General features: G+C 32.6%; 1 non-coding gene across 1 annotated transcript; it reads right to left on the minus strand.

The window, feature by feature from the left end:
- Positions 1 to 1,836: 1,836 nt before the first annotated feature.
- On the minus strand, positions 1,837 to 1,908 carry TRNAM-CAU (transfer RNA methionine (anticodon CAU)). Its single transcript has one exon. It is a non-coding gene; the product is annotated as a tRNA-Met (tRNA).
- Between the last annotated feature and the right edge of the window lie 22,986 nt (positions 1,909 to 24,894).

A 24,894-nucleotide genomic window follows, 5' to 3' on the forward strand; every position in this document is an offset into this window, starting at 1 on the left:
TTGGAATTTTACGAATTGGATTCCCTTCCATCCCACATGTGTTGCAAGTCAACAATAATAATATAATATCATGTAAGTTTTTTATGGAAACCGCATTAAGGATTTACAGGTTATTTGTACTTTGCTCTGAAAACATGGAAAAACATCGCCTTTTGATAAAAATGACTGCGAAAGCTTCCACGAGAATGTTTTCAACTTACTGCTATGGAGAAACAGACAAACAGGGGCATTACCCTTCTCCGTTGAATAATTTTATTGCATGTACGTAAATCTCCCTGGAACCTGGAAACTAGAAGCGCCTCAGTCACATAGTTACAGAGTTACAATGAGTTACAGTGTTACACTGAGTTACAGAGTTTCACGCAGAAAACATCTTAAGTTTTTCTGTCTAACTCGGAGACTGGAAGTAATGTCACAACAGGACACTTAACAATTGTTAAAGGTAGGTTCCATGATTCAGGATTCTTCATACTTTAAATTATTTAATATGATATGTAGATACCTACAACTGGTGGTTCGTGACTTTACAGTGAGTTAGAGTGGTAATAGTGAAAAATTTTACATTAAAATTGTGTTATTGCCGCTGACAAATTTTTTTTTTTCAAAATTTCTATTTTTTGTAAGAAGATTTCTCCGTTTGGAGATGTTGTGCTTCCCTAAGCAGAAAGAATCTTGAAAATCTTCATACAGTAAAAACATAAAATACAGCCAAACTTTAACGATGTATGGCGCGAGTAAAATTTTGGCGTCCTTTGTCAAAACCAGTAGACGTTAATCACTGTAATCAATAATATTTGAATGATTTGTATTTTTGTGTAGCGCCGTTTTTTTATAAAATAATCTCATGTTTGATGTGTGAGTATTGTTAGATGTTAGGTATTATCACCCCCTTAGCGCCTTGGCAATTCGGCGCTCGGAGCGGACTTCTCCAATTGCGCCCGCATAGGACGGCCCTGATTATTCCTCTTAATACTTACCACTAAAGCACAGTGTCCCCTTGCGGACAGTGCTTTCAATTTAACGAACACTTTTATTTATTAGATGCATACTTTACTTCCCTTTTCTATGCCAAATTTATAAAATTATATAATAAATCTCCAAAAGTATTGAGAATCTTAGTACGGAGGGCGCTCAAAATCGCGGAAGACTAAAATACGACACGAGGTAAAAATATTTCAAAATTTTTTACCGAATGAGCAAACGTTAACGTATTTTACAACTTACAAGAATGGCACCATTTCGGAGCTGTGCCTTGGAATAAATTGATTCTCAACATAAAGTTTACGATATATTTTTCATTTGAAACTTTTCTGGAATTTTCTTAACTTCGCTGTTGTCATTGCACAGGTTAAAAATATCACGACATTTTACGTCAAAGGTCGTTGTACTTTCTGAAATGGAAAATGAGTGTATTTTTAAGTGATTTGTGGGTAGTGAGAATTTTTAAATTACCTAATAAATTTTGTAAGGAGATTGAAGGTAATTTTTTAAGCGTAATTTTTTCCAAGGCAAAATATTTTTCCCTGTCAAAACCAACTTTTTCATATATATATATATATATATAATTAGTGACATTTGAAGTGAGGGCTAAACAATTACCATAATCTTTTACTTCCCGGCTTCAGTGGAGTGTTAATGTATTCGAAAACATTTCACTGAAAAGCACTGAAAAATATAAGCTTGCAAGGAAGAAAAAAAGGAATTACATATTAAATCACAAACGTAATTTTATCTACCTAAAATGAATATTTAAAAGTTGTAGCTGATGATGCATACTATAAATTAAGAAGTGAGCTAAAAAAATTCTTTACTTAAGAAATAATTTTAAAAAAGAATTAGCAGAACGTGGTTTCGATCCACGGACCTCTGGGTTATGGGCCCAGCACGCTTCCGCTGCGCCACTCTGCTCGATGTGAAACCTGGCAAAAAATACGTTGATATGACGTACCGCTGATAAAACCACTGCATTTTTTTACGCGTTGATTTAAATTGTTAGTAAGAGTTATGTTTTCTCCTTATTACCTTACACACGGTTTATTCTCGCATTATGTATTTATTTACTTAAAAGAAACATACAGCTTTTCATTACAAAAAATGTATATAAATATAATGTTAAACTAGGTTGAAAGACTTTTAAATGGGAAATATTAGATTTATTTGTACGTAAAACTAATAAGAAGGTAAAGGGAAAAGGAAGAGGAATATAGACAAGGATAAGAGATGCTCCCGAGACAATCGATTTTTCCAAAAGTAGGAATATCGTAATAATGAAATTGTATGTTACATATACTGCGCACAGTATCAGGGAGTTCGGGATTCTTAACAATGGATATTTCTGCATGCGGACAAATTAAGAAATTCGGTTTGTCGGAAATAAAAACAATGCAAATTACGAATAACATTGATTTATACCGTGCTTTCGCGAAAATTTCAGCACTTTTTTTGAAAAAAAAATTTTTTGAAAAAGGATTCGTTCATCACAATTCAGTCACTTAAAAATAGATCATGATGGCTTATTATCGAAAACAGTTTAGTAGACCGATTTCTTTGATTCAGTACATGGATTTACTACTTTGTAATGAAAACGCTCAAGATTTTATGAAAATAACCTGAAAACCGTTTCTGACAGCTGTTTCGCCTTTGTATTAAAGGTATGTTGGTGTTTTATAATTTCTATGAATTAGATACACGTTTTATGAAATACTTAAATATTATATGTGTTATTTCGAGTGATTCTGCACTATCTATTTGTCAAGAACTTGTTTGTTATATCAAATACTTCTTCTATTCTATCGACAACACTATCTTAAGTTCATACCTAATGTACTTTTTTAAATGCTAAAACCACTAATTGGGTTCCACCTGCTTGATAGATGATGAATTTTCCGCCATCAGGAGTGGCAAAACCGCAAAGAAAACTATCGTTGCACAAGTATTATTTCTGACATGTGATTCATTTTGTATTATATTAATTATGCGGTAGAGACGGTTACTAAGAATACAATCTTAGTTATGATTAAGGATATTCATAAATTGTAAATGAGTTATCCTTTTTGATTTCGATGATATTTATCTCTGTTGTTCTGTTCATCGGTATATGGTGAATTATTCTTCTTCAATCATTCTCTCATTGCTGAGGACAATAATCCGCTCATTAATAGTTCTAAAGGACAAAGCTCCTTAACTCTTCGTGTTCTTGTACTCTAGATTGTCTACCCCTGTCCTTGCGCTGACCCATAACATGCAAGAATATACACATACAGACTACTGTGACAACACTTAGATTTGATAAATGGCTACTCCCTACTCCACTTAGGCCGCACAACGCACTGAGCCAGGGAGAGTGCGCGGTTCGAGGAGAGCACCCTAAAGCGAACTATTAGTTTCTTCAAAGTAGTTAGTACGTTCGAATCAAAATTTAAAAATAATGTATGAAATGATTTGTGACCGACAGGTAATACAATCCTCTTTTATAAATGTATAAGTAATCACTTGAGGCATAGAATATTTTTCATTATTAAGGCTGCGCCACAGACATAGGAATTAATAGACGAGAAGATAATGGCGAGGGGTAAAATCAACTGTTGAAGAACGAAGGGCGTAAGACTGACTGTGATTCGTCAATAAATCAATCTGACAGTAAATATGCATCTCGCATTATAATATCACCATTTACTTCTTAAAAGTAAAATCTGCTTTTGAATGAATAGACATTTTTATAGACATTTTGGGAGCGCAAATTACTCGCCACGTTATGAACAAATTTGCCAAGTCCAAATTCGGCAAAAAAATTCGGTTCTATTTTCAGAGTCGAATATTTCGTTTAAGTATTTAGTTAAGACACTTTTATAAATGTTCATAATTTACTTCCCAGCAACCAACCAGCTTTGTGTTTCGCGTCCAGACGTTTCTTGATGTGATAGTATATGTTTCTAAAACTGATCTATATTATACGACGTGAATATGCTTAAAATAAAGTAAAATAATGCTTATTTATCGAATGTAATACGACAATTGGGTTTATTCTCTTTTTCACATCTATTTTTACAAGGTTTCATAGTACAAGTCAACATTTTGCCGTGTTATTTCGTAAAATGAACCGATGATGCCTCGACCATAGTTCGCACAAGAATGATGACGTCACGTTTTCAAATTTCACTTGAGGCCATACGCGAGCCCAGCCGGCTCCAATGGAACCGGTATGGGGAGTGGGGATAATACGCTTTTAATCACTTAGGGCAGGTCTACTAATATTCATATGTCTATGGGCTGCGCGGTATTTCAAACGGAAATAATCATTATATCATTAAGCCAGTGATAGACCATGCTACAAGCGCACTATATTCACGTGAATTGGCCTATTTCTGAAAATCGCTCGACATTCCCATTAGTCGTATATAGCGAACGATATGCTGAAATAGGTCAAGCCACGTTGCGTATAGAATAATGTGTCTCCACTCTTATAGACTGGTGGAAACTTGGTGCCGCAAATGGAATAATTTTTGAATGGGAATGCTCGAATAAACTTTTATTTTCACAGTTGATTTCATAAAATTTAATTTGCCCTTTTGACTCTGTGGCGTGTTGTGGACGTGGACAATGAATATTTGTCTTCGTATACCATCTAGCGTTTTGCTATATACATACAGGTCTCTTGCTGTCTCTTTTGACTGATTCTTGACGGCTCCCTCTCATACGAAGAAGCCGACGATTCTTTATGTCGTCAGCCAATCTTTTGCACAACGATGGATACCTTTTCCATGTTGATATGTTGAAATTCCTCTTTAAATAAATATTTTAACGGTCATTTATTAATCGCGATATGTGCCCGCACCGCATGTTCACACTAACCTTGCGAGATTGTTACTTTAAAATCGGTAAAGTCTGCCTTTCTTCTGATCCACTCATTTTTCATGTTATTAATGATAACTGCTAAGACTAATACTTTTCCGTTATTTATTGACATCTTTCAACAAGGGAATGTGTCCCATAATATCTTGACTAACTCTAATCACCCGTTCCCTCCCGAAACAATTTACAACAATGGAAGTTATTTTAAGTTAATTATTTCCATTATGCTTACCTCAAAGCAGAATAGGTAGTACTTGATGTAGGTATTTGAGTTCTAGGAAAAATTGTTGTCGTAGTTCCCTTAAAAACATTGTACCGTTACCAATATCAGAAATGAAAACGGGATTTATTTACGGATGATTGTGATTTTATAACATTGATGCATCGAAAGTTCATCTCGCCTCTCGCGTAGAAATGCGGTTCTGAATTTGAACATAAACACGACACGATAAACTAATGAAAATATAGCCTGTTTCAGTTGGATATTTTTAAAGCGAGCATTTTAGCTCGATGATAACTCAATGAAGTTTTAAGTAAAACTAAAGACTTAATTAGCTGAAATACTTTCCAACTCACATCACTTCAAAGAGATGCTATAAAATTTAAAACGCAGGTATAAGGTAATCGCAGGCGATGAAAGAGTTCAAGTCAATGGATAAACTGTCGAGAATAATATTATAAAGACGAGTAATTTGCAAAATAAAATAAACATAAAATGTTGTGTTTTTGGATGGAATTTAGTTACAGTCTCTGAAATATTCTGGTGGTTTTTTTTATTAAATACGCAAAAACTCAAGTAAAATCATATTAATCTAACTATAGGAACTATATTTATATATGTTTTCTTTATTTAACCACCACTGTTTTGAATACATAACTTATAATTCCCACGCACAGGCTTCCCTTTGTGGGATTTTTTGTTACTGTCTTATGTTTTGTATAATTATGTGTGTACCTGTTTGTATCAAAAAAATTGTCAAAAAAAAAAAAAAAAAAAAAAAATATCCGAAAGTACGATCTTCAAAACTAGACTTTAAACTGCCTTTATTTTCATCGTCCTCAACTATTATTAGCAATAATGGTTTTTATAAAATTGAGTAATTTTGCAAATAATTATAAACTTTTTAAATCCCTCTTTCAATTTCCTCGTACTTTTCTTACTGATTAAAGTTATTTCATAGACGTTTTATATTCATTTTCGCCATTCTTTTGGAAAACTTTGGCAGTATCTTGGCATGTTGAACTTATATATATAATTTTGAACTTAGGGGAGACCGGGGACAATAGTACCACGGGTCAGTTGTACCTAGGCGAATAACTCCCTAACTATAATAGGTACGTATACTATGTATCGTCAGGCAATAGCCCTCACACGTGCGGACAATCGTCAGAAGCTCGCGGTACATAGCGGAACCCGGACGTTCGCAATTGGAAAAAAAACATTTGAGGCCTAAACGTAAGTTTTTTCGATTGCGTTCATACTCTAATATTACAATTACTATGTACTGTTTGTTAGTATTTTGCTATATACATATTTCTTTGCACAGTTGAGTTTATTTTAGGGAGGGTTTTGAAGCGTTCGTGAGTAGGGATTAACCAAAAAATAGCGTTTTAATTTAAAATGACCCCTCGGGGATCGTTGTACCGATTTTTTCGGGGATGATTGTACCGGTACAATTGACCCCGTGCTACAGTTGACCCCGTGCTACAACTAACCCCTAGGTTTTTTTAAGAATCTGTGAGCACAGCACCCAAGTCATAAACTCAAGTGCATGCCCGTCCGTTATACTTCTAATGTCCAAACCCTTTTCACTTTATGTATTTATGTTAATGTTGATTAAATTACCATGTCAATGATCTCTATGTTCATAAAATTATTAATAACACAATAATAATTATTTTGTTCTTACTTCTTACACCTGCCTTTATATATTATTTAATTACTACTTATACTTTATTAGTTATTCAATACTCTATACTTTTTTACACTTTATACCTGTAACTTCACACTTATGTTCATGTTAGGTATTAAAATAAATAAAATTAGGTATTATTGTGACTTATTTATGGGGTATTGTGCCGTGTTGCCCTGCCTCCTGTTTTAGGCAACGTTTCAGATAGCTTTACAGTGTACAGTTGTAATTTGTTCGTAAAAATAATTTACATGTACAATTTTTAGCCAGTATGGTTATTTGTCCGTAGTATAATTATTACTTCCCATAATATGGTAAGAAATTATTTGTTATTTAATTTTATTTTTTTGTGGTTTTATAGTTCCTATAATCTATACCTAGAAGGTGACCGATCAATCAAGAAGCCACCATTTTTGTTGCTGTTTTGTTTGTAATGATTGTATTGTATTTTCAACACTAAGTCATTTTTGAATATGTGTACTTTGTGGTTTCAAGTTTATAATTATTTTAGTTTAAATAAGACTTTAATATGTCAAAGTTTGAGCCAGTGTAGTTATTTGTTCGTTGTGTATTGTCATACAAAAAGAATAAATATTTTTATTGGAAAAAATATATATATACATATTGTTAGGGGACAATTGTACCGCGGTTACAATTGTACCACAATTTTTTCATAAAAAATTTAAATATTTTTTCTTCTCCTTTTCTTGAGTTTAAAACATGCTATGGAATTGATATAAAGTTGTATTGTCATTTTATTACGTGACAATAGTAAAGGTTCTTGTTAACACTTCAACTGATGAATTCTATAAGAGTTTTCTAGTAGTCAGGTAAATTGTGTATTACATTCAATGTAATTTACATTTTGAATAGTAATTTAATAAAGCAACAAACAAAACTGTTTTTCCTCACCAAAATTATTAAACTTAAATAATTTTATCCATAAATTCTGCGTTTTAATTTGAATTCCGCTACTGGTACAACTAACCCCGGGGTAGGGGTCAGTTATAGCATTTCCCCCGACCTGTTCATTCGCTTAAAGCTTAATTTCTATAAGATTTAGAAAAATAATATAGTAGGAATTTGGTAGACAGCTAAATTATCTGCCGTTCAGTATGAGCATTTTTTTCATAAACATTATACCTAAGATGTAGAAAATGGTAAAAGTCAAATTGGTACTATTGTCCCCGGTCTCCCCTATCATACATTATGTGTGTCGTTTTGATATTATGTAGATCATCATTCTATTTCAAGATCATAATAGAGAAAAGACATCAGTAATCAATTCTAAAATATCAACAAAAAACAGTCATAACATACATAATCAAAGACATTTGATCATCAAAAATATTACCGCAATAATTGAGTAACCATATTTTATCAGCAGTAATTACTCATTACCGCACGTGTATAAAATCATTACACACATTATTTAATTTTAAAAATAACATATCTAAGAGAAAAGAGAAAACCGTAAATTAATCATACTACTTATCGTTATCCGTTGGTTAAAATAATAACCTTATATCAACCATTGTTTAGTGGTTTTAAGATAACAAATAATCATTTTAATGAGTTTAATATATTTTTTTAAATTAACTAAATATTTTAAATAATGCGTTTTTTAAAACTAAGAAAATTAATATTGATGGAGAGCGACACAATATCTCGAAAATTCTGATTAATCACTAGGAAATTAGTAAATAACTAGCGCAGACCCGTGAAAATTCACGAAAGAGTTGAACTCTTGTCAAATCAGTTCCAAAAGTAGCAATTAAAATCATTTTCTGTTAAAAATATTATATTATGGGTAGGTATTTTATCACTTGTCTGTATTCTTCACACAATGTGGCTGATAAGCCGTGACTGTTACTTTGTAATACTTACTAGCTGTACCCCGCCATGCGTTGCTGTGGCTCCTTCCAGAACTCTCAAAATCTCACGAACTTTCCGGATCTTTCTATGCTCATCGACACACTCCGCTACTCAGTTTGGAACCTTATAGAACCTTCTTTACCTTTCTCTTTCGAGAAACTTCTAGAACAATCGAGCATCTTCATGAACTTTCTGGAACCTTCCAGACACACCGACACATTCGGCGGACCCATTCTCAAATAATCATAAGCATTCGCGTCCTTCCCATAGAAAGGACATTTTCTTCACCCACACCGACCCACTCTCAGCCACCCCACCAAACTCTCTTACTTTCGATGTGACACCAAGGGCCATCCACCACCATAACCACCGGTGGGTGGCAGTGGCTGGTTGTGATGAATATTAAGCGGGTAGGGAAACACGGGTTTCTTTATATTATATATTAGATTAGATTTAGTCATAAAAATGTTATTGCTGCCAACTTTAAATGTACTGCCCAGATGTAATTTTAGTTTGAATAACTATAGTTCTTACTTTTGTAATGATTTTGTAAGTTTAGAATATTATAAAGCTGCACAATTGGACACAGAAATTCCCTAGTGAGATGAGCTGCTTGTGATTTTACTGTAATTATTGTAACAATTTTCGAACGAATAAATAAATAACCCATTTTTGAAAATAACACTTAAATTCAAAGCAAATTTGAGTTCATTGAACCAGAGTAATTAAGTTATTAGTGTATTCTATGAATTTTGAGGTCTTTAGGAATAGTCATCTTTAGCTTCATCTTTTTTAAACCATATAACTTGGTCGAAGGGTTAGGCTCTCGAATAGCAGGCTGGAGGTCACAGGATCAAATCCTGGCGTACACAAGTTAATTTTAATTGATTTATTGGTGTTATCTAATAAATTACTAAAAAAAATAATTTATTGTATTAAGAACTATTCAGAATTAAAATGGCACAACATTCCCCGATTGGGGATGCCATAGTCTCACTGTCCCCAAACAGTTGGGGCTCTTGCGCGATTTCATAATTAAAAATAAATTAAAACAACATTTACATAATTACTTATTAAAAACAATTATTCGGCTTCACCCGATTTTTTTTTTAAAACTAATTTCACAATATTTTTAAATTGAACATGTACTTGAAAAAGTGGAACAAACAATTGGTCGAGATTCGCATAAAAATGTATTTAAAAGATCCACTTCTTTGTAAGTATATTTGCAGAGCCCAGCGTTAAAGAACATTACTGTACAATTATCAGATTTATAAATCCAATTACTTTCTTTAAACGAATTTATGTTAGGTTCAAGTACTTAGAAATCAATTTAATTAAAGACTTGTTTGCGAATTCAACGATGACATAAATTTTTAAATTTTATTGGAATAACTTTTATCTTCTTCAATAATATAAAGTTTCCCGTTTAAAAAGCACAGTGAACAAGTGCTTAAAATAAACCCACATTATCAAGTCTTCTTTCTGAAACCACAACACTAAACTATCTGCGAGTAAGTATAAGGCCCCTCTGTACAAATTTGTTCTTTACAACTGAATAAAGAGAAAATTGGGAAAATATCTGTTTACCGAAATACGTGGGTTTGAGATTTACCAGTTATGTCGTGGCTGTAATGTTCACATAGGTGACACGTGTAAAGCATTTCTTCCACTGGAAAATATGTTCACTGTCTACACTTCTTTAATTATAATATATACGCATATATCTATCTAGGCTTAAATTTTATAACAGTGAAAAGATTCGATGTTAATGTTCGGATATCATTATTAACAACATATACGGGTAGATAATTATTTTTTTTTTTTTGGTTTCACTCGTACGCCCAGCCGGGATTTCACATGGATTTTAAAAACAGAATATATCTAGTGAGCTATCGAAAATTACACAAAAAAATTTAAAATCATGATATAACCTTAAACTATTAAACTGAATATTAAACAATATTAGTAAAATATTTAATAATAAGATAAAAGTCATTTTAAATACATACATGTATCCTACGATTTTTTTTTTAAATATTTATGCTGAGGGATTAGTAGGATTTATAGGCCCTGTTAGGAGTTCTACCGAGCCGAACCCTCTGATATGAAAATATCTGGAGTCGGTGAATTATTTTCCCATTTGATCTCTGCTGAGTTGACGTGTTGTTCTTGTATTATTGAAGTGAAACTTCTTTACGCGCGTTATGCAATTTCGAGGACCGGAGTAAAACCAACTCATGACCGTCATGAAAAACCGTGATCATTTCGCTATAGGAGCCTAGCCAATATTATATACCTAGTTTAGGTCACTCTCCAAACTTAGCTTCGCGGTCTGGAGGCAGAGCGCCCGATTGTCGTCGTGAAGAACCGACGTTCGATCCCCGCTTAAACTTTTTTTTTTCTTTTTGTGATATTTTTAATAATAATTTTTTTTAAAGTGATAAAATGCTCTCGTGCTGCGACTTTTAGATATTTTGACTATATGATATTTTGGTCGAATACGTAATAACCGCGGTCTAGAGGCAGAGCGTTCGACACTCGTTATGCAGGACCCGGGTTCGAATCCCATATTTTTATAACTTTTAATTTTTTTATCAACGATTTGTAATAATGTAGTAAAAAATTAGATAAATTTGTTAATTTAAATTTAATTTACTTTACGGTACCTATATGATATTTTGGTCGAAATATAGCTTACAAATCGAGCCGGTAGAGTCGCTCGGTATTTCGATTAATTATTTTTATTTATCAACGATTTGTAAAAATGAAGTAAAAAAAAAAACATAAATTTGTTTATTTACTTTTACTTTATTTTACGGTACCTATATGATATTTTGGTCGAAATATAGCTTACAAATCGAGCCGGTAGAGTCGCTCGGTATTTTGATTAATTATTTTTATTTTGAATCATTAAAATTACTAATCAAGGCCGATAACGCCGCGTCGCGCGAAATATCTCTCCTCGCGGTCTAGAGGCAGAGCGTTCGACACTCGTTATGCAGGACCCGGGTTTGAAACCCATATTTTTATAACTTTTAATTTTTTTATCACATGCTTTTTATAAATATGTCAATAGACAGAAAAAAAGAGAGAATGAAATGAAAAGAGAGAGAGAAGAATACTAAAAGTTTCACTTCCGTCGTGCGTAGGCTTGCCACACACTGTATTTTTTTGTATTTATTTTGCTTATATAATGCACTTGCATAATGTTGATTGACTAGATGATCATTTGTGGAAAAGTGTGTGGAAGAGTTTAGTTTTTCCTATGGGGAAGATTTAACTCGGACATAAAATCGGAAAAGTAAAAGTAGAAACTATAACAATACTACATATAATACAAATCAATAAAACTAAATTACTAACGCTACTCTAATTTGTAGGATTCAACTGCTGGTATAGATTAGGCTTGATTCTATAAATGGAGTCAATAAATATATCAATAGTACTTCCAAACTTTTTGTCCAGATTATGCATCCTATTGGTAAGTAAGTGTGTCTGATAGTTGGTTGTGTATGAATGCAGAAGAATGTTATATTTTGTGTTGTATTCCTAGTCGGCTTATGGAATTTAATAGTGGCAACGATTGCAGGACTCTAAATTAAGTTGTTAATGACTCTGTGTAACACAACCAGGTCAACTCCAGTATGGAGTGAATACTGTAATACTGAACTGTAATTCAATGATAATTCAAAGTAATGGATTACTGCATTCAGTTCGCAACAAGTTGGTTTTAATGTACATAAAGTTTTTTTAAAACACTTTGATGATTTACGGAGATACAAAATGTTCATAATCTTACGAATTTCCAAGGAAAATTTATCACACCGGAACAAATATTTAGTGGCTACAGTAAGTAATTTTGGCGTTAGATATTCTGATATAGGTTGCAGTACTTATCCGATCAAAACACTTAGTAATTACGTATCATCGAAAATTTATTTACCATGTCAAAAAATATATTTTGTTGAATTTGCTCATTTGTAAAAATCATCCTTCTTGTAATGCTAAATAACTGATTATTCAAGTTATTTTTCATGTTTGTAAAATAATTCCCATGCCTCCAGGCGATCTACGCAAGTACTGTTTGTATAGTTTAGGTACAAATTGTTTACTTTGTTTGTCTCGTTATACGCATTTACAAAATGATTGATGACAAGATCTCTCCGCCCACGCGAGATTCATTCGGAGTTATCGATTTCATCCTCACACCTCAGCCAAAATAGTTTCATTCATAAATATTGAAGACTTTATCAAAAAATCGAGCAAGGTCACCCTGGGAAGAATTACGTACGTAGCTACATAAGTACAGTCAGAGTTTATATTTTGACTTTCCTTAGAACTTTTTCGTTATTTCTTTTACATTTTATGTACGTTTATCGTTCTTCATTCATTATATTTATATCATACTCTATCTATGCTTATGAGTTTCACACAGAATATTTTCCAAAATATAAATAAAGAAAATAAACGTACAACTTTTTTCTAAATATTTTTCTCGGAATGAAATATATATGTATATATATGTTAATATTACTACAAACTCCATTCTCCTTAGGTTCAATAGTTAATTTCGTCAATACGTGTTAAACTTTTATATTTAATAAATACCATTTTGGCAATACGGAACTCCGGTGAACAATATCGTGGCTTAAAAAATGTACATTCAAATAGTTCAACAAACGCCACTACTGAATATATTTTTTATTGCATATAATTTATACGTGGAATCAATAAACTCATATTTAAAAATGAATAAAATACTATCCCTTAAAAACGCAGTTCTTGGTTGGCATCATTGCATCGGCTGTTTTTATAGTCGCACCAGAGGTCTTCGCGGTTTTTAAATTCTCGTATTTTATGAAAAATGTTATGTTTTGCTATCGGAAATTTGTGAATCTAATAAATTCCCTGTTTTTGAATGTATGCCAAAATAAATTACTGACATTGAAAGCAGATAAAAGATTATTTCAGATGTTAACATTATAATCGGATTTTAATATTACAAATGCAATTACAAATATAAAAGTTCTGATTTCAATTTTTTTTATGATTGTTTTGTCGTTTGCCTATTGTTGTTTCTTATAGAAATACCATTTTATTTGAAACAAAATTTAAAAAATCATATTTTATTACACAGACGTATTACAAAGGTTAACGTTACTTCACCTATTTTCGTTTCATATAAAAATAATTAATAAAAAGTGGAAAATATTTTCAATTCTCCGATGTCTTTTTGGAATATATTATAATAATTTGGAACTGAATGGTAAGTTTTTAGATGAAAATACAAAGCGTGGTTTTATTTATTTATAACACTGCTTAAATCATATGTCTCACCGTAATACAAGAGGAAATAGAACAACTATATTATCCATCTCAGTTTAGTACTAAGTTGACCCTGCTGATAGCAAAAGTAAGCTTCTTGTGACGTCATGTGCGTTTTAGCGAGCATTGAAAAATTAAAACTTTAAATATATACAAACTGTATAAAAATGTATTCTGGCGTTTATGTTTGAATGTCCTTATTAATAAATACTAAATTCAACAATGTACTGAAGTTTCTTATTTTTCAATTTAGGGGAGTTTCCGAGTACCTTCCGGGGGCAGCCTATTTTGTTCGATGTCTTTAAGTTAATCGTAAAACATTATAAATTATTAGAATTGACGAGATTTGAAAAGATTGTAATGTCACCGTCATTGAAAGCGAAACGAACAATATTATTAGAAGGATGCGTTTGTTTTTTTTTTTTTTTTTTTTTTTTTTTTATATTTACTCCACACAGGAGGCCCTGAAGAAAATAATTTCCTTCAGGGCCTATGTCATCTTTGGGGATGCTGTGTGGAGGGTCTTTTTGTGGAGAGGAAGGAGTGAACATGGGTCTTGAAGAGTCCCATGTTGTAGGAGGGAGGAAACACAGAGGCCGGCAGTTCGTTCCACAGCCGAGCTGTTGAACTTAAGAACGAATCGTAGAAGCGACCCGTTCTCATGTGACAAGTGTCAACTGTGTACAAATGTTGGGCGCGCGTTTGGCGTGTATCCCGACTACGCACCGGTGCCGAAGGGATCAATGACGCTAGTTCCTCAGAGCATCTTCAATACCGATAGAACAAGGACAGCATACCTACCTGACGCCTGTGCTCTAAAGATTGCAGTCCGTTTGTTAAGATTGGGGAATCTATCAAACGGACCGCCCGTTTCTGCACAGAGTCAAGGGTTTTTTTCAGGTATTTTGGGGCTCCAGACCAGAGATGGCTGCCAAATTCGACAGTAGGGCGCACTTGCGATTTGTACAGGGTGAGCAGTTGTGTACTATTAAAGTATCTGCGGGCATGAACATGTAGATCGAAGAAAGGAGTACCAGAATAGTATGTGACGTAAAAGCGGATGGAAGAAGTTAGAGAAAACCTATGAATTTACGGCAGGTATAAGTGAATCATAAACATAAGTTGGTTCTTGTCAAGAATCAATCAAAATCAAAAAAGAGTCAAAAACAAAAAAAAGCATGTAATACGTGTTGCGTTTCTCTCCAACTATTCCTGCAGTGAAATTGCGTTGTGGCATATGTTACACCTTACATGATGATACTTTGCACCTCAACCCCATAAATATAAATACCTAACACCTCACGCAAGGAATAAAATGGCAACCTTGTATTCTTTTGAAATTCTTACGACATTGGTTTTGTAAGAACGCCCGGGGATTTGCAAAATATTAATTTGTTGGCGCTCGGCCAAAACATGTGGGTTTATTCAAAAGTTACCACACTAACCTACAAAACTACGGAAAATTATTTATACAAAATGGAAAAATATAAAAGCAATCTTAGATACCTATATCAGTTATGTAAAAATATTATTTAATGTTATTGATCACTGTTTTCTTTGTGCGTTACAGACTTGCTAACGTCTTGTTAATAATAATAATATTGTTGATACTAAATAACATTGTAATCAGCTTTCGAAATTTCTTTAATGTTTTTTGTCAATGTCAATTTAACAAAATAATGATCCGTAATTTCAAATAGTTTTTTTTATTATTCTGGGAATCTCTCCGATCGGTGATTGGATATCATCAGGCCAAACTTCACCCTTGCAGGGTCTAGCAAAATGCTCGAATACTAAATGTTTATTTGTTTCCAACTGTTTGCCTGTTTTTTACAAAAAGCGTATTTAGATTCTTCCCTTAAAAATATTCTTACAACCATCATCGGCATTGTTCGATTTATTGCTAGATTAAGACCTCCACAGGAGTCTTTAACATATCTTAGGGTGATTTTTCACCTTTATAATTATTATTAAATAAGATTACCATGTTGAATTTGAACGTAACACATTTCACTGTTGAGTGTAATTAGCACAATTTCCATACCGAATTCTTTACAAGATTTTAGGAATCGAACCAAAGAAGCTCGGATCCTAGACATAAATCTTTCATTAATTATACAAAGTTGGTACGTAACACCAGGTTTATTTATTGTATTTTATATCTTAAAATTTTGTGCTGTACATAATATTAATGCCGTTGTAAAAATTCAAAAAATTTCAAAAACAGACTCCCTTTCAAATCGCATTTACAATATTCGGGATTCTTTTCAACTCTTATTATGTCAGCACAAAAATAACTGCACCCTTCGGCGATTTCACGTAGCGGGATTTATGGAATAACAGTCTATTGATCGTGCCGTATATATTTTTTCCAAATGCATTCCCAAATCCTTTTAAAGCCCGACAAATAATGCGCTTACCGCCTCCGCTGCATTTGTCATCGATGAGTGATGAGTCTATGCGTACTCGAGTTGGTGAGATGGTGAGTTATTATTCATAATATCAACTCATCAATCATTAACTGCCAAATTTGTTCCAGCAAGGGTCAGCAGTGGAGATGACTAAACAGCTGTGTTATACTCTAGGTAGGTTTTGGTGAGTTGTCAAATTGTTAACAGATCTGTGATTAAGTAACATTGTTGTTTATGGAATGGCTTGTGTCATTGTGTGTGGGTGATGTTAGTATTGAACTTGCAAAGGTATTTTATATAGTACTAGCCCAATTGTTGTTAAAACAATGCGCAAATAAATAGGCACTAACTCAAAGAATTCTGTTATGATTTTATGATCAGTGTTTTAAAGTTTTGCTTTATTTCAGTGAATAAATTGTGGTACTAACTACCATATGCATTCCTCACTGCCCAAAATACTTACGGAGGGAAATACTTATACTGAGTCAGTGGACATCTTTAATTTATCACTTAACATATACATAGTAAATATATAGTAAATACGTAGTGTTGATATATAATTTTTACTATTCATATGTATAAGCCAATAAAAATGGCATCAATAAAGTAATAATTAAATAATTCAATTTCTGTTTTCAGAATGAATAATATGACGTCCGTTCATCCTCAAATTCTTTGAAATGATTTATTTGAAAAATAATCTTATTATCTACCCATAAAATTAATTACCCACTATTATAAAAAATGCCACTTGTTGTCGGAATTAAGAAAAATTAAGATAAATATGATCTGGTAACGTAGACTTCGAGATAAAGAAGACGCCAATCAAATATTATTTCAGATTAGATTTTGCGGAATTTGTCAAACTAACCTATCTGATATCGGTACGCGATGTATCTAGTAGGTACCTGTAGTAGTAATAACACTAATAACTAATGTTAGTACTGCCAACTTCTGAAGATGATTTTTTCTATGAAAAGTACAAAACGATTGTAAAATTTACAATACCTACCACTCTTCGGATGTATTTTTTTTAATATTCTTTTAGGAGTGGTTGATAAAGCGACACTGAGAGAGTTTGGTGTCGTGTTTATTCGACATTAGGAGATGAAAACTACTCGAGTGTGTAAAACAGTTAAATTTATGATTAACCAAAATTCTTAATTGAAAGCGACCTGTTGGTGATCCAGTTAATAAATGCGTCGAGTTCCCACCCAGGCGTCGTAAAACTAAAATTCTTCCAGAACATACTTAACGTTATTTGATTTACTATAATTTTTTTTAACTAGAATTATATATTTGATCTTTGATTTTGAAGCATGTTGATATTTTTTTTTATTATTTATTAATATTGATGTGAAGTTAGTTATTTTCACTTAATTATAATTCTGTGAGAAAAAAAATGTAAATTTCTTTAGCATACGGATTAATAAATTATCTGTGTCTAATAATCTACTACTTTAACCTTACCCCTTTCTTTTGAATGTTTTATCCCATGCACATTAATATGCGACAGCAATCTCACCTTTTGCTCAGAGTCACCTTTAGACAAGTGCTTTGTGTCCTTCGTACATTACTATGGTAAAAGCTTTAACCAACAAGTATCTCTTACCCTTATGTTCTCCTTGTCACTTTCATCATCTCGACCACCCAGAGCTTTCGGTGTAAGGTGATGAAGTATGCAATAATTTAATTGCGCAAAACCATTTTGTATCTTGAATTGATCACAATGACAATGAGGTTATGAAATAAAATCGTTAAAGTGCCATATTGTATTCCAATAATTACCCTTTACGCACCAAAATAATATTTTTATCGCATTTAGAAAATAAATGAAAATAATTTATTTAAAAAAAACGAGCCTTATTGTGAGGAATACGCTAACAAACGAGGATATAATATACTTAAAATTAATTCTGAAAAATCTCTGTATAATAATTTGCATGGCACAATGTTTGTGAAACATTACCTCAAAGACCCTTCTAATAGTATCAATGTATAAAAAATATATACATTCTAGGAGTACAAGCCTAACGGAAGTATAAAGATGACCTATTTTTATTTTTTTTTATTGGAGTATATTTAACATAAATTTAAACATGTGAATTTATTTTGCATTTAAGATGTTGAGTATAAAATAAACCAGTTTCGTTCCATTTACAACTTTTTATGGTTACAGGTTAGGAAGAAAGTAGATATTTAAAATAAGTGAAAAAAATGAAAATGATAGACGAACAATAAAAAAGAATTATGTCAGTATTCACCACCTAAAATTTTTGCTGCAGAATCTCCATCTTCTATCTTCGTGTCACCTGTTACTGTACTTCATTTTACTTAACTTAGCTTCACTTTATTTTTGTAATATTTAATTTTTTTGTAAAACCTACATCATCTGTAAAGCGCCCCCGAGGTGATATCTCACAAAAGCGGCTATATACAAATTGTCCAATAAATAAATAATAAATTCCGATATGATATTTTATTGTATCATTTTTATTTATTATCTTTATAAAAGTTTTTTTTAGGAGTTAGATTACTAAAATTACAATTCACAATAATCAGACTTGAGGAATAGGGCAAAAAAAGCCTTTTACGAAGCTAACTCCGTAAATAGGGTTATAGTTTTATTTTTGGCCCCAAACTGACGGTTGTGAAATGAAATATTTGTTTTTGTTTAATCAGCATTCAGGCGCTTAATTTATTATTCCGTTAGTCGAAAATCCTTCGTTCGGCTACAACTTTACTCGGTTGATGAATGGTGACAATAATAATTCACACATTCAGGGACATAATCTCCATTCACGATTGTCAACGCGTCACAGGGCTGTCAAAATTAACGCGGACAAAAGCAAATCCCATTTGGTTCCTCTAAGCTTTACAGGTTTACCGGTACAAATGTCACCATACAATAATCCTTTGCCAGTGAATGGGTTAACTAAAAGAGCATTCGTTAGAGAAACACTTCAATCGGTGGCTATTGGAATGCATGTATTGTGAAAAATGTCTACTAGAAAAAAGATAGTAAAATCCATTGCGGATAGTTAAATATAAGCTTTACTAAATAAGTGCAAGGCATTTTAATTCAAATGCATTTTATTTTTTAATAAAGAATATACACGAACCAATCAATATTGTACCCAAATGTATTTTTTGCCTTTCTAACGAAGGTTCTAGCAGTTACTCAAGTCAACTCCTGGAGAAATTCGGAGATTTGGATATGTCATCAGGACACTAATTATGCGATTTCTTGAAAATCTTATTTATTTATGTATCGCATACTTCTATTTTTTAAGAAAATTCCTCGGAGGCGGTTGGAGAGAAAGCAGAAAAGATGTAATTTTTTAATGATGGAGCAAGATATGGAAACACAGAATATTCTCCATTGGTTTTTTTTAAGACAAACATTTTCGAGTTACGAATAACCTGATAATATTTGAAAATCTCATACCTCCACTATCACAGAAAGCTGAAAATGTTGCCTGTGTCGTGACGAATTGAACTCACTGACACGTCCGAGGAATTAAACTCACGACGCCTGGGTGGGAACCAGATGCGATGCCAACTCAACCACTGACTGGTGAAACTCTCAACGAATTTTGTAATATTGCGATAGAGTTCAATACGTAAAATGTTTTAGCAGCACCCATTTTTTTCTTAACTTCTAAAATAATATCATCCAAACGGATATAATCTAAGAATACGTTTGTTTTTAAAGAATGACGTAAATACTTTTTACATACTAATAAATCAAGTCATGCCAATAGAAAAAAATTACCTTGGCATTAAAATAACATTGACTATTTCTAATTGCATACAAAATCTATCTAAACCACTGTTGCCTTGGAAACCAAAAGCGCTTTCAAATTATGCTTTTACCCATTATAATAACTAAATATACAAAAAAAATCGTAAATATAAGATAAACTTACAACAAGTTTTAAACGTTAAAAATAGGTACGGCTAATTTTAATTACGTGACAACGAAAACTTTAATAATAATTTGATATTACTTGTTTGGCTCCATTTTGCTGACACAAAAATTTGTTTTGAGCAAACACTTATTATTCTCTTTAACTCAAAAAAATAGTCAATCGCCGCCCACTGAAACAAATACATAAAACAATCTCGTATTTACTAAGTAAAGCGAACACGAATTATGGTCATGAATGAATAAGAATGCTCAATTTGGTCGCAGTGATGTTTTGTCTTACGCACGTATCGAGAGGCTTCGCGGGTTCAAAGTCAGCTTTCTGGTTGCCTCAAGAGCCTCAAAACAATATACTTCAAGACCCGTGGAAGGAGGACAGCTCAAAAAAAGATTACGCTTCCCCACGGACCTTAGAACAGTCGACTCTGTTTGTCAACTGCATTCCACGGCCGGTACTTGAATGGGAGACAGTCAAAACAAAAAGCACTCAAGAGTACAAATTATTATTTTCCAAATATCTTCTTCGCATTCGATAATAGCGTGTTAACAAGACGTTGTGCGTAATAATGCTGTTATCCTAACTTTCGAATTGATTTTAATTAACATGGATAGTATTGTTCTATTTTACGATTTTTTTAAAACTTTATACTATCTTTTTTTTCTAGGTAAATAATTACTTGTTTAGGTACCATATATATTTTGGTTTCATTAACTCCACGCAGGAGGCCTTGAGAAAAATAATTTCCCTCAGGGCCTGTCATCTTTAGTGTTGAAGGTCTTTTTGAGGAGAGGAAGGGAGGAAAGGTCTTGAAGATGCCTATGTTTGAGGAGATACAGAAACACAGAGGCCGACAAATCGTTCCACAGCCGAGCTGTTAAACTTATGAACTAGTAATTACACAAAATAATTTAAAAGAAAAATTGCAGAAAGGAAAAGAAAGACACTGTAATGGAATTCAAATCGTGAGGTAGGTATGGGTACCACCGCCCCGGGAAACATTTATTTAATAACCAAGTAATCTGCCATAGGTGATCCGCCAAGATCCTGGACAAAATTACCCACCCCTCTGCCATTTTCCTTCCCAGAACATTATTTTTCCTTCTCTAAAAAAATACTCCGCACAGCATCCCTAAAACATTAGCCCTGATAGAAATTATTTTCCCTACAGACCTTATGTGTGGAGCTAACGTTAAAAAATATCACGTATTACCTGCCTTTTTATTAGCAATACTTTCAAAAATATAATTGAGCGGTAATTAGTAAACGTTAACATGAACAAAAAAAAACTTTAATTTATTTAGATTATTTTGTTCTTCTCAAGCTGCTAAGGTCACGAGATGAACTGTGCAGCCTTGGGTAAATCTTGACACATCCGAAGGCAGGTGGAGATAGGGACAGCATCTCTGTGTTAGGTTGTCCAGTGTCAAATACCCACTGTCCGCTGTAAAGCGCCTAGTGTTTACCTTGGTGACATTGGAAATTTATTCTTCATGACAATGAATGAACAATATTCAATGAAAACACAAGATCACGAAAGCGTGAAGGATGAAAAGAAGTTGATATATTTTTTTAAAGGGCCTTTATTTCTTTGTCTTCAAAACATTTTTTTTCCATCATTTATTCTCTACTTTACGCTTTCTCTTGGTTTGTGCTACTTTAGATTTACTTCCTATATTTTTTTTTCGACTTCAAGTGAGACTGTGTCCCACCTTCTTTATCGATTGAAAAAAATAGTCATTGAAAGATATTGTGATATATTGAAGAAAAATGATTTGTTATATCCTCTTTAGGCCGGCTACAGTTAATTTTTTTTAGATTTACAGAAATTCCAGACATTTATAATGACTTTAATTGTGTGTTTTGGCCATGCTACGGAAAACTACAAACCAATGTAATAAATAAAACAGAGTATATTATCAGATGGGACTTTATTTGCTCCTTGTTTATTCATGGATTATTTACAATATTTGAGAACAAACGTGGTGAACATACCGGAGAGCCGTTAACATCAAATGCGGGGAAAGCGTCCAAGATGGCCTGCACACGCGTATATAGAGTGTCCAGCTTTCGTGGCTTGATTTCTAACGATCAGTCCACAATGTCAACCATCCCAGACGTTAAGACCTAGGGAAAGAAAGTCAAAATATATTTATCATTAAATATAATATTTTCGATTGTCTAGGATGTGCGTTAGTCCTGCTTAAAATCCGGTTCACAGAACTCAAATTTGCTTTATTTATTTTTTATATATATTTTTATTTCAGTAAATAAAACAAACATGATGCTCAAAAATGTACACACATAAATATTCAATACAAAGTAATAGCAAAAATAATTAGTTAAATATGCAAAAGTTTATGACAAACAAGAATGGGTGAAAGGCAAAACACAAATATGTCTATAAACAACTTATATTTGTCATACAGATGACACAGATGATCTGTACAGACAGATGAAACAGTGATTTAATATACACAATATTGCCTGCCTTTAAATAGAGGGCTTCATCACACTTTCAGCTTGGTATGATTAATGGTAAAACTTTTTATTAAAGTGATTAAATTAGTCATTAAAAATGTCTATTTTATTATTACAACAGTGTATATACATATAATGTTATAATTTCTTATCGCGGTACAGGGGAGAAATATTCTGTATTTGTGTAGTAGGTTTTAATAAAAACATATCTTATTGATGTTCTTGATGGTGTGTTGATGTTAATTTAAAATAAAATGTTTGGTGTATCAACTGATGCATTTATAATTTTATGAAGAAGCAACATATAATTGCCGTCAGAGAGTGTAGTTTATAGTGGAAAATTCGGTCATTATACTTTCTGAATTGATTTTCTATAATTGTGAATCCCATAATTGGGAAACCAAATATTAGATTCGTATTCGAAAAAATCGCTCAATTGATTTATACCGGACCGGAGACGGTTTTCATATAGTTCCCGTGAGCACTTAGGAAATAAGCCCATTTTGCTATCTCCCATTTTACCTCATTCCTTTAACAGTCACCCGGTCACTTTTATAAAGTTCACCAGGGTTGTTATTGGATATGTGGCTATGTCTTCTGGTTCCAAAATGTGTGTTCCCAGATCTCATCTCTCCTCTCCAATCCCCCTTGGTTCTCTGAAGGCCCCACAAGGGAAGATAGCCTCATCTATCCTCTCCATTCCCCTTTGGTTCAGTGAAGGCCCCACAAGGGAAGAGTTCACGGAGGTGGCCTCATCTCTACTGTTAAATTTAATTCTGCACTTTTAATTAAAACAATTTGTGATTCTTAGCGTTAATCCTAATATTTGTGATTCAGTTTTTGAAATTGTATCTATAAGTTTATTGAAGCTAAGTGACGAGTCAAATCTTACGCCCAAGTCTTTAATTGAAGTTTCGTTTAATGAAGCGACATTGTTAATGTGATATATGTTCGAAAATGTATTAATTGATACAGCATATTTATTTTCATAAAAATATATTCGGTTTGCAGCAACTTATGATAAGTATTTTTGCAAGTCGGTGCAATCTTCTAATGCTGTCATTATTTTGAAATCTAAGGTAAATCTAATGTAAATCGGAAAATATATATCTTGCTTTGAATTCAAATGTCACTTTCTGAATGGAGAACAGCAGTGATAAATGTTATGGCATAAAAATATATATATAGTTCAACAAACGACGATTCTGAATTTATAAGTTTTATTATGTATAATTAATAAATCATATTTAAAAATGAATAAAATACAATCTCTTTAAACCACCCTATTTGGTTGGCATCACTGCATTAGTTGTTTTTAGAGTCACGCCGCAGATCGACGCGGGTTTTAAACTCTTGTCCCTATTGTATGGAAAATGTTATGTTTTGTTATCAGAATTTTGTGAAACTCATTGATTCGCCGTTTTTGTTTGTTTAGCAAAATGAATTACTGGTTTTGAAATCAGAGAAAAGACTATAAAAGATTTTAATATTGAAAACGTGCACATGCAATTACAAATATAAAAATTCTAATTTCAAAGATAGATGATTTTTTACGATTTTTTTTTCGTTTACCTATTTTTTTCTGGTAAACTGTGTAAATACCACTTTATTTGCAACTGAAAACATATTTAATGACATAGACAAATTATAAAGGTTGATATAACTTTACTTGTTTGCGTTTTATATAATAATAAAAAATTCACAAACTTTGGCAAATCTGTCGCAAATATATAAAGTTTTACGGTCGATGAATCTTCAGAATATATTATTAGTATTTGAAAGTGTATGGTAAGTTTTTCGGTGCAAATACAAATTGTGGTGTTATTTTTATTATTTCATGTTGCTAGCTCCATTTTCACAGTAGGCCAAAAACCTCACAAAATTGAAACATGCAAATTTTTACCTAATGAAAACTTTCCCATCCTAGTTTAGGCTAATTACAAAGTAGAAGCCAAAAATATAAAGGCACTTTCGTGTTTCGTGTCCCATATAGCCAGATTCCAGAAGAGCAAAGGAACAAGTTCTCCCTTTTTTTCATTATTTAACCATTGACAAAGACCAAAGGCAATCTCACATCCCATAGAAATGCAGCTGCCATCCACTAAATGA

The sequence above is a fragment of the Hesperophylax consimilis genome, chromosome 11 (genome assembly GCF_061612785.1).
Source record: "Hesperophylax consimilis isolate HC1 chromosome 11, BYU_Hcon_1.0, whole genome shotgun sequence".
In the NCBI taxonomy this organism is placed as follows: domain Eukaryota; kingdom Metazoa; phylum Arthropoda; class Insecta; order Trichoptera; family Limnephilidae; genus Hesperophylax; species Hesperophylax consimilis.